A 12,073-nucleotide genomic window follows, 5' to 3' on the forward strand; every position below is an offset into this window, starting at 1 on the left:
TTGGCAGGGGTGTTTTTCCCCCTCCATAAAAATCTCTACAAACCTTCCCCAAGCCATTCACAATAAAAACACACCACATAAGCAAAAAGAATGCTCTCGCTCTGCAAACGCAGCTTCCAGGTAAGTCCTGAAACCCCCCTTCCCATTAGCCTACCCCCAAACTCCTGGATGAAAACTCTGGAACCACCGGTGGCTTTTCATCTGTAGCTCCTCTGTCTGGGATGATCCTCTGCATATCTCACATCTCAGAATGGCTGGCCCCTTCTCATCAATGAGGCCTCAGCTCATCTCCCATTGTCTCAAGTGAGCGTTTCCTCTGCTACTCTGTTAGAAAGTGACTCTCAACCCTCACCCCTATCTGTTCCGCTGTCGTTCTTCCTCCTGTTGCTAACTGAAATGAATCTATTTCATTTATTTGTTTGGCCGGCGTCTGCCTCCCTCATTCAAAAGGAGTCTCAGGGAGAGAAAGGACCTTGATTGTCTTCTGCCTAATGCATAATAGGTGCTCAGTGCCTGTTTGTGGAGTGACATAAAATTCATGAAAGAATAATTGTAATGTGAATACTTGCGGTTACTAAAAAAAAAAAAATGCAAACCTGATGAAGGGCTTGGGGATGTGACCAAGGGGGTCCAGGGTGGAGGGTGCACCAGGAAAGCACGTACCCCCAAAAAGGAACAGAGAGTTGGAACAAAAGAGCGATGGGAGAAGGAAGGGCAAAACGGCAGTCAGGGATGATACTTGGCAGACATAGCCTTTAGCTAGTCACATGTTTGTCTGCATCCCATGCTAACTAGAGCAGTTCTCTTGCTGGCTTTCCAGTGAGAGAAACAAAGAAGGTGATTATCATGGGGAGCCTAAAATGTAATTCAGATGTCCTCGTTCTCATTTTGGAGGTTGCTTGAGGCCCCTCTGGCAGTCCTTCTGGAGGGCTGACGTGGTCGTTTTCACACAGCTATGGAATATTTTATGGCTGGGGAGGCGTAAGCTACACAAGGATGGTTTTCTGTCACAACCCCCACTTGTCCTCGCAGTGGCCTCCAGTCTCTAAATCTCACAGAACTGAGAATCTGCTGAGTGAGGAGAAGTCGGAAGCTCAAGCCTCTGGCTCACTACACAGCCAATTAATTCACTTTTTAAAAATGAAACACCATGCAATAGAAAAGGCTAGGGATTTAAAGCTGACAGGGGTCAGCTTAACCTTTGATGGGGGAATTAACTCTAATGATTACCCCTCTGTGTAAGCATTCAATAATAAAACTTAATTCCCCCAGATTGATTTTCCACTCTCGGTCATCACCAAATGTGAAGTGTGCTCCCCGTTGGGGTCCAACGCTGCGCTGAGGACTCTGAACAACATTTCAGAGGGGCAAGATGAGAGGGGGTAAGAAACAGGAATTTGGGGTTCAGCGATGGTTCTTATCAGTCAAACGCTGGCATTGTTTTTCTCATCTAAATCCCAGTCTAATTTCACCTGTTATTTTTTGCTGTAGACAGGCAGTACGATAGCACTTCCCTAGAGAAATTTGATAAACTATAGGAGATAAAGAAAGGCCTCCTCTTCCTAAGTGTTCTGTGTCTGAATTCTCGACTTGGACAGCTACTAGGACAGGTGTTCCTTCTCATTGGAGCTGGGTCATCACTTTTCAGTAATCTAGTAATAGTTTTCTCCAACACTTTGTGGGTATGTCATGACCCAATTGCCCTGACACTGCCAAAGGGGCAGATGATAAAAATGTCGTCTCTAAATAATCTGTCATGCTTTTGTTTTCCAAATCTCTTGTTTTACAAATCTACCCATGCCTTCACCATTGTCTGAACCTCTCTCTGAACCCCTATATGTTATTCTACCATGAATTATAATTATTTTATTAGGTCATCCTCCAAAAATAAACACTTGTGAGGGTGGGAACCAAACCTGCCAAACTCAGTGGTTTTTCCCAGTAGTCAAACTCAGTAAGTTTTATTGAAATGAGTTCAATATATAAAAAGTCTAGCACAACCATTTCTGTTATACATAGAGCTAAAAAGCACTAAAACTTCGCTGCGTGCTGGCACCTTAACAAACCTGTTATTCCCATCTCTGACTCCTAGAGATAAGAATGCTTTCTCATAGAGTCATAATGTAGGATATTGTTCAATCAGAATCAAATTCCAGCTCCTGGGCCATGCAGCTAGGCACAATATGCAGAAACGTCTCCAAACCTCAAATGCTGTAACAACAATGCCTTGCTTTTGAATAGCGCTAACTCTTTTTGCAACTATTTTCTCGTCTGACTTTCACAATAGCACATGAGCAAGAAAGGGCAGATATTACCAACTTCATTTTGAAGTTAATGTGTTGAGTCGTAACATAGATAAGTGACTTGCTACAGTTCCATAGTGAGCATCAGAGCAGAAAGCTGGCAAACTGGGTTTCTAGACTTCTCATTCATTCTTTTCCAACTAAACTGTACTATGACATATGCTTTCCTAATGCTATGCTCTCCCTACTTTCCTATGCATACATATTGCCTGAGGATCTTGTTAATAGACAAATTCTGATTCAGTGTATCTGAGGTAGTACCTGAAATTCTGTATTTCTAAAAATCTAGGGTTTGCTGAAGCCACTGGTCTGAAGACCACAGTTGGATGGGAGCAGAAAGGTGCTAAAGGGCAGTGATCATGCTAACCTATCTTTATACCTCCACTGCTTGGTACATAGTAGGCGCTCAATAAATATTTGTTGACTTAATGAAGTGATGAATGACCAGCCATGCTTGACCCATTTTGGGTTTCTCTAGCGCTGAACTAATAGTAGAACACTCAGGAAATGCATAGCGGACTGATGAATTAATTGAGCAGTCAGTGACACAAGGAAAGCACTTACTGTGTAGAATTCCATGTGATCATATGCAATGGTAAAACAAAGGACACCCAGAGCAGGAGCGTCCTTGGGACACACCTCAGTGTTCCCTCTGTGCTGGCTATTGAGTCCACAGTAATACATTTTGCTTAATTGTTTGCATCCATCAGAATATATTCTCGATCCCTTAAGTAATATGATGACTTTTTGTGCCTTGAAAACATTGTCCCCCTCAGACTTCCTGCCAAGGCTCAATGAAGTAAACCAATTTCAGCATTCTCATTTTGGCTCTGGGAAACGAAGCCTGAGTTTCCCCAGCCTCTCCAGCGGAGCTGAAATTAGAGCCCAGGATTCCTGCCTCGGAGCCCAGATCTTGTCACCCAGCTGAGTCTCAAGGGATCTTTCTTATACACAACTCCTTGATCTGCACAATGCTACTGTATGGTGAATGGGGGTTTGTGCTTCAAATGGGATATTTAACTGTTCTCAACTGAGTTGTGAAATAAAGGGTTTTATTAAGAGTAAGGGATGAATAAAACAGAGCTTAATTAAAACTCTCTGAACAGTTGGTAAGAGAGAATACAATCCACATTAAACCATTTTCTAGGAATCCCATCTCAAGGTCTGGGGTACAAGTCACTCGGGCACTTTGAACCTGTCTCAGGAGAGCATGCAAGCACTTGCCAGGTATAAATCAGTCCATGAATGATGTTATCTTAACAAAGTCCTAGCAGCAATTACATTTTTTAGGAAGTAGAGTTGGAGAGAAGGGGGCAATAACCAGAATAGAAAGGAATGGAATTCCATCCCCCAAATTACAAATGCAGGTATAAATTTGGACTCAGCCCAGATGCTACTGCTTGTAGACTCCTCTCGCCGACCTGGAGCACAGAGTAACCCCATTATCCAGGACATTTGCAGATGTTGAGCAAAAAAGACATTTTGGAATTGAGAATCAATATCTCTTTAAAGAGAAAGAACAAAATGCCTCCCCCAGGAGCAGAGCTGGTTTGCTGTGCAGCTACCTCAAACCATTGGGACTCAGTTTCCCTCCACCTTTCAGCTCTGCTTTCTTCCAGGTTGACTTTACTATCAGGAAGGTGTCCCCTTGGGTGGCAAGATGGCCCCTCGTACTTACCTTGTACTAGCTCAGTAGCCCCAGTGGAAAGAGAGTGCCTCTTTTTCTAGTCATCACACAGAAGCCCCAGGGTTCACTCTAATTTGGTTAGCTTAGTCTACTTGCCCAAAGCTAAGTCAATCCCCAAAGCTAGAGAACATGGTGTTCTATTTAGCCAGACCTGGTTGAGCGCCTCCTCCTGGGCGGGAAAGTAAAGTCCCACTGATGCATAGTAATCAAGAATATGGAAGATGATGTCATAGAAATTGTGGCATGAGGTGAGCCTCTTGAAAACTACCTTGGAATTTACAACAAATTGAACAGCTCTAATTCCACAAAGAGTTTGGAAGGAGTAGTTCCCCAAAGGAATTATTACTCAAAAAAAGAAGGAATTGATAGTGAGTAGGCATGCGAGACAGGTCTACTTGTAAGTCTGATATTACATTTTGTCTGAATTCTGATAACTACGTTTCTTTTTGGTTCCAGTCCCTAATTTGAACACTATTTCTGATAACTGGCTCCCTATGTTTCTTTCTATCTGGATCTTATCTTCATAACCTGCTTGAAAACTATAGTAACAATAGGTAGCAGTGTTTGTCAAATACTTTGTGCCAGAATTTGTGCTAAATGCACCATATATCCAATTTTATCATCACAAACACCTATCAAAATGTGTTTGATCATAATTGTATGTCTAGTTGAGACAACTGAGGTTCAGCTTTAAGGAGCTTTCCTAAGGTAGCATGACAGTTATGGGAGACCCAGGATATAAAATCCTGTTTGAGTTCAGAGTCTAAGCAAATAATCACTTTGCTCTGTTGCCTGGCTCCATTTTCATGGACTTGACTACAATTAATGGTTGCTTCTTTTATGGCAAATCACTTGACATCTTTGGGCCTTAGTATCCTCATGTGTCTAACAAGAAAGATGATACCTGCCCTAATCTGCCCATCTCATCTCTCAGTGCCCTTGTGAGGACTCAATGAGGTGATGTACATGTACATTATAATTATGATTATTCCTTATATACTCAAATGGAATTATAGATACAGGTATAAATTTAGATTTAGAAACACATACACCACACCAGTTCCCATGGTCATTCACTTCTAGTGCTGCCAAAAACACACACCCTTTTCAGCCAGCTCCCCAATGTGCTCAGACACTGTGGGGGGCTTGGTGCACTTTATCCCCCAAGGGGTGAAGCTTCATTGTATGCCCTACATATGACCTGCTGTATATCCCATGTACGACCTGATATCCAGCCACCTCCTGCAGAACCTTCACTCTCAACTTTATACAATCCTGGTCTGATGGTCGCCCCTGGGGGGACACCTTGCCATTTTCTAGGTCACCATTTTCCACCAGTGCACCATGACCTTATGTCATTACCCCTGCTTGTTTTATCTTTTTGGCACTTATACCCACAGGACTGGAAAGAACTCCTCAGCTCTGTCATTCAGAATGAACAAGTGATGGAATGCACACCATTAAACTACAGTTTCCATCTATTTGATGGCTTTTTTATTAAAGCTAATGTTGCTGAATTCTTTTAAAATTCAGATGAATGGAAAGAATTTGGACAAGTCTCAGCATCTTTCTCTGGGGACCAACCCCAAACATCAATAGAAGCCACATCTTGTATTATCTTCTAAGGAAGTTGTGTTTTTGGTTTTTTTTTAATTCAACATATTTTTATTCTAATGATCTCACCAGGTATACCTATCTTATAAGATATAATGGGGATAAAAAAGTCAGAAATTCTTTTATAAGTGAACAAAATGCTTTGCACATCAGTTTAGTTTTTTCAAAACAGAGAAGGCTTGGGAAAGTCAATAAAGAAAGGATAATTCTAAGTGTCTAATCACTATAAATGCTGAGCTGGCTCTTCTGTGAAGCGTTTTCTCACTGGTACGTGGGGTGGTAATTCTTCTTAGATCATTCCCTTCCCTCAAAAGAATGTCTGAATTCTCAGCATTTGTCCTTAACAGCACTAAGGCTCTTTGTTAAAGACTTTTTACCTTGGTAGGCAAAGTTGAAAGCATACGAGGCTGTTGAGATAGCAATTTTTCAACTTAATAACAGCGTGTCTTCAGCAAACGTAAATACAGATGTTGTAGTTTAAATGGGTGTTTCAGCATTGTCAGATAAGGGGCCATTCATTAAACACAAGTGAACAAACATCTTTCCAGCCAAAATATACTCAGGGCTCTTGGGTGTTTAAAAAAATCTGGTTAGCTGCTTCTCTGGCTTTGTTCTTTTCCCTATTTGCAGTGGATGGATTGAAAGGTGAACGGAACACTTCTTCCTGACCTCCGTGATCAGGGATGTAATGGAGGTCTATGATATTTTCTCAGGAGCTAGACATTAAGGACTTTTTCTTTACCCTTTATCACTATATTTTTTTTTTAGTCAAGCTACTCGACCTCTCTGAGCCTCACCTTTCTCATTTGTTAAATGCAGAGCATTTTAACATATCTAGAGAATAGTTGTTGCCTGCCCATCATTATCCCTTCCTTTTTCTTATAATGATAACTGAATTTTCTTTGGAGAATCATTCCTTCCTCATACTAATGAAATTTACATGGAGCTGTTCCTACAACCCTTCCTTCAAGATTAGCTGTATGACACAGGCCTGGCCAGTGACTGTTCAGCACCTCTGGCCTCTGTGATTGGATCAGGTATGAGCACATGATGCAGGTCAATCCAGGAAAACTCAACCGCAGCACTTTTACTGGAACCTTCAGTCAAGACCTATTCTCTTTTTATGGGATATCCAGTTTAGGAGAATGAAGGCTAGAGTCATGGAAAGGACCTGCCAGAGAGCAAAATGGACACAGAGGCAAGAAATTTATCAAATAAAATGGTGATACTTAAACCAGGAAAGTAGGTTTGTTAAGTCCTCAAATAGCCAACAGCCCCTAGACAGCATTATACACAATAGATGCTCAATAATGATTGGCTAGAGGAGCAGATAAGGACGTTTTATGTCTTGTGTTGCTCAGCTCCCAGAAATGCTGCTCAACATCCTGAGACTTGGTTTACCTTCTCGTACAGTGGAGCCAGCAGGACTGACTCCATGCTTATTCATTCATCCTCAAGCATTCCCAGCAACTTTTGGAATCCTCCATCTGTCACGAAGAAGCTGCATAAATGAGGCAGGCTACGTACCTGATCTTCACTTTGGCTTCATCATCTGTGAAGGAGGGGTAATGGTAGTTTTCCAAACTTTTTTGAAGGATAGTTGTGAGGATCTCCCGAACAATTTGAGGGGGTGGGGAGGGGTAATCATTCTCCATTTATCAGTTCAGCTTGGGCACTGAGGGCATCTCCTCTGAGCATTGTCCACTCCCATCTCAAGTAGCACTGGCAATTCACTCTTTGGAACCATTTCTGGGAAGAGTTTCCGTACAAATAAAATTGGAAAAGTCTGAATGTGACATATTAGATCTGCTGTGGCCATTATTACATAATCACTATGAACACAATTCTGCTAATTCTTGTTTTCTGGGAGCATTTGATTTTAATTTACCTATTTAAATATTGGCCTTCTCTATAGATTCCCCATCAAGCAGTCCTTGTGCAGACAAAACTCCCATTAACCTTAATAAGAGTTCTAAACATGAAATATTGTCAGGAGGTTGCTGATATTGTATTCGTACTGCTAATGATTATTTTATTTTATTTTTATTAAAGTTTATTGGGGTGACAATTGTTAGTAAAGTTACATATATTTCAGGCATGCAATTCTATAATACATCATCTATATATCACATTGTGTGCTCACCACCCAGAGTCAGTTCTCCTTCCATCACCATATATTTGATCCCTGTTACCCTCATCTTCCACCCCCCTCCTCTCTTACCCTTTGGGAACCACTAAACTATTGTCTGTGTCTATGAGTTTTTGTTTCTTCATTTGTTTGTCTTGTTTATTTGATGCTTTCATTTTTATATCCCACATATCGGTGAAATCATATGGTTCTTGACTTTTTCTGTCTGATTTATTTCGCTTAGCATAATAATCTTAATTTTCATCCATGTTGTTGCAAATGGCATTATTTCATCTTTTCTTATGGCATAATAGTATTCAATTGTGTATACTCTTCTTTATCCAATCATCTATCGAAGGACTCTTTGGTTGTTTCTATGTCTTGGCCACCATAAATAAAGCTGTAATGCACATAGGAGCACATATATCTTTACAGATAAATGTTTCAAATTTTTTAGGTATATACCCAGGAGAGGGATTGCTGGGTGATATGGTAAATCTGTTCTTAATTTTTCGAGGAACCTCCACACTGCCTTCCATAGTGCCTGCACCAATCTGCATTCCCACCAACAGTGTATGAGGGTTCCTTTTTCTCCATAGCCTCTCCAACACTTGTTCATGGATTGGAAGACTCAACATAGTTTAAATGGCCATATTACCCAAAGCAATATACAAATTTAATGCAACCCACATCAAAACCCAAATGGCATTTTTTTTAAAGAAATAGAAAAAAAACATCAGCATTGTATGGAACCACAAAAAGACCCCGAGTAGCCAAAGCAATCCTAAGAAAAAAGATCAATGCTGGAGGTATCACACTCCCTGACTTCAGCTTGTGCTACAAAGCAACAATAATCAAAACAGCGTGGTATTGGCAAAAAAACCCAAAAAACCAGACAGACAGACCAATGAAATAGAATTGAAAACACAGAAATAAACCCACATAAATATGGACAAATAATTTTTGACAAAGGAGCCAAAAACATACACTGGAGAAAAGAAATCCTCTTCAATAAATGGTGCTGAGAGAATTGGAAAGCCATGTGCAAAAGAATGAAACTAGACTGCTATCTGTCACCATGTAACAAAATTAACTCAAAATGGATCAAAGACCTAAACATAAGACCAGAAACAATAAACTGCATGGAAGAAAACATAAGTACTAAACTTATGGACCTTGGGTTCAAAGAGGACTTTATGAATTTGATTTCAAAGGCAAGGGAAGAAAAAGCTAAAATAAATGAATGGGACTATATCCAACCAAAAAGCTTCTGCACAGCAAAGGAAACCATTGGGAAACTAAAAAGGCAACCAACCAAATGGGACAAGATTTTTGCAAACAACCCCTCCGATAAAGGGCTAATATCTAAAATATATAAAGAATTCATACAACTCAACAACAACAAAAAAACAAACAATCCAATTAAAAAAATGGGCAGAGGACCTGAATAGACATTTCTCTAAAGAGGACATACAAATGGCCAATAGACATATGAAAAGATGCTCAATGTCACTAATTATCAGAGAAATGCAAATAAAAATCACAATGAGATTCACCTCACACCAGTTAGAATGGCCATCATCATCAAGACAAATAATAACAAGTATTGGAGAGGCTGTGGAGAAAAAGGAACCCTCATATACTATTGGTGGGAATGCAGATTGGTGCAGCCACTATGGAAGGCAATGTGGAGGTTCCTCAAAAAATTAAGAACAGAATTACCATATGACCCAGCAATCCCTCTCCTGGGTATCTACCCCAGAAATCTGAAAACATTTATCTGTAAAGATGTATATGCTCAATGTTCATTGCAGCTTTATATATGGTGGCCAAGACATGGAAACAACCAAAGTAATGATTATTTTAAGTGTTTTAATTGTTCCACTGATGCCCCCAAGGCTGGTTTAGGGAGAAATGTAGTTTTGCTCATCAAAATGAAACATTATACAAATATAAAATGATGCTGATAAATATTAAACAATAAACTTCCTTAGAACTTTTTTCTCTGAAAAGTTGGTGACCCTGTAAATCACTAATTATGTATTTTAGAGTAAGTCGGTTAAAAACAGAGTGATAAAGATGATGGGAGTGAAGGAGATGTCATTTGGATTAACTTGGTTCAGATGCATTTATTGTAAGTTATGAGACTTTTCCATAAAAGCAAAATAAAAATACTTATCCCAGCCCCCAAACCACTGTTAAATTGTAGTTGATTTTGTAATGACTCACCTTATCCCATCGATTTTTCAATGTTAGTAATTGCTGGGTTTCAGCTGAGCAGATTCAGAGGAGTTGTGCTTATGGTTCAAATATCCAATCTAAATTTGGGTCTCTGATAGCAATGGATGGATGAGACACCTCTCATAGGAATAATGGAAGTTGGACCGTTGTACCAATCATAGAGAGTGGACTGAACATCTGGCCCCAAATAATAAAACTCTGCACCAAGAGATAGTATCATCTTCTTCCCTTAAATAACAGCCCTGATTTCTACCTGGTATAAGAATTTCACCTTCAATAACTGATCAGTGTGACAGAAACTCTGTCATTGGCAGAGCATGTTTAGAATAATATTAGTTAGTCGTTCTCATCTCAGAGACACTTTCTGTCTGCTCCTCACATCCAATGTGCACGACAAGACACAGGTTCACTCATGCAGCAGATGATTGCCATGATTTTAAAATTTACTTTATCTAAAAAGAGCAAAAGCACACTTTCCTCTGAGTGCTTCCTGACCTGTATTTATATGTTGATATTCAATTAAATGCAGAGTTAATATTACATCCTACTTTGGCATAGGACAAAATGGTTTCAAGTGCATTTTAGCAAGGATGATGTCCAGGCAAAAGCACAGTCAGTATAAGTCTGTTTGTTTTGCACTGTGGCAATGAACAAAGAAAGATTCATGGTACAAGCAAGTCAGTCAGTGGCATGTGAGAAAGTCTTAGGATCCTCTGCTCCCTCTGTTTCTGTCACCTAGAGATTTATCGAAGAAGGTGTCATGTCAAAAACCATACATATCCTATAAACCAAGTTGTTTCCTCCAAAGAAAATACTGATGACTAAGTGTTATGCACATAAAATGGTTTTTTTTCCTTCAGTCAAGCATACAGGGGTCATGCATGACTGCAGAGACCATTCCATTGGCACCATTGCAGAGGCGATAGGCATGTCATAAGCCAACTGGCTTCTGAAAGATAAAATGCCAAATCATTCTGACATGGTGCAGGCAAGATGTAATCATTCTGAAACCATGTGCGTGGTTGCATTCCATTTTTAGATGCATTTGTTAATTATCGTCAAAATGGTTTGGAGATTTCAAGTGGAAAACAGAATGGTCTAATTAGAGGGGAAGGCAGTACAAGCTACGAGGAAAAAAGCACCGGATTGAGAGGTAGCCAATCCAAGCTCTGGGTTCTGCACTGTTGCTAACAAGCTCTAACCTTTAGCATCTCATTTGACTTCTGATTCCTCATCTATAAAGGAAGGTTGGCCAAATGAATCCCAAAGTCCCTTCTTACTCTGACCTTCTCTGAAGCAATAGTCAGAATCTACTTCATCCCTAGCGCTTAGTAAAAGAAACTATATAATTTAGAATTACACTGCATAATACAATAGCCTCATTTGGTTATTTGAATGCAAATCTAAATTAAAATTAAATGAAAGTTAGAATCTAGTTACTCAGTCACACTAGCTACTCATTGAGTGTTCAATAACCACACATTGCTAGTGGCTACTGTATTAAATAGTGCAGGTTATAAAACACTTCCATCATTGCAGAAAACACTGATTTATAAAGATTGTTTTCCAACCCCAAGAGCCTGGTGGTAGTCTATAAATATTTGTGGAATTAATCAATCATTTACTAACAGTGTTACATCTGGGAAGTCACTCAACCTTTCTAAACCTCAATTCCCTCACCTGTCAAATGGGCACATACGTTAGTACCTATACCTCATAGGGTTGTAGTAAAGAATAAATGAGCCACATACAGTATGTACAACATTTACTTCAATGTATGGCCCCCAAACAAATGTGATGTCCTATTTAATAATATAGTACTCGGAGTTTATTATTTTATTAATAAGACCTCTAGTTGGTTAATGTATGCTCATTTTCCAAAAAGAGACTGATGTCATTTAACTCTCAGAGATCCTATTTAAATTTCGGTAAAATTTGTAGAAAGCCCATCAATTTGGCATTCTAGAAACTGGCTCTCACAAGGTTCTGTCTGTGCTCATCATAAAGCTTTCTTCAAGGTACCCCAAATGATGACTTGAGGTCACCAGGTACTTTCTTATTGGTTGTTATTAACTCTCCTAGACTTAAGATGGAGGCTCT

The sequence above is a fragment of the Hipposideros armiger genome, unplaced genomic scaffold (genome assembly GCF_001890085.2).
Source record: "Hipposideros armiger isolate ML-2016 unplaced genomic scaffold, ASM189008v1 scaffold_65, whole genome shotgun sequence".
NCBI lineage: Eukaryota > Metazoa > Chordata > Mammalia > Chiroptera > Hipposideridae > Hipposideros > Hipposideros armiger.